This window comes from Arachis duranensis, chromosome 9 (genome assembly GCF_000817695.3).
Source record: "Arachis duranensis cultivar V14167 chromosome 9, aradu.V14167.gnm2.J7QH, whole genome shotgun sequence".
In the NCBI taxonomy this organism is placed as follows: Eukaryota; Viridiplantae; Streptophyta; class Magnoliopsida; order Fabales; family Fabaceae; genus Arachis; species Arachis duranensis.
In genome coordinates, this window is record NC_029780.3 from 67,036,736 (window position 1) to 67,036,993 (window position 258).

A 258-nucleotide genomic window follows, 5' to 3' on the forward strand; every position below is an offset into this window, starting at 1 on the left:
GATGGTCTGTCTGAACTGTCCAAGATGTCTTTGGATAGCTCTGCTGGAGGATTTCTTCATCTGAAGAAGACGCCTACAGAAGCTCAAGAACTAATTGAAATGGTTGCAAATAACCAATTCATATACACTTCTGAAAGGAATCCCGTGAACAATGGGACTAATCAGAAGAAATGAGTTCTTGAGATTGATACTCTGAATGCCATATTGGCTCAGAACAAGATATTGACTCAGCAAGTCAATTTGATTTCTCAAAGTCTA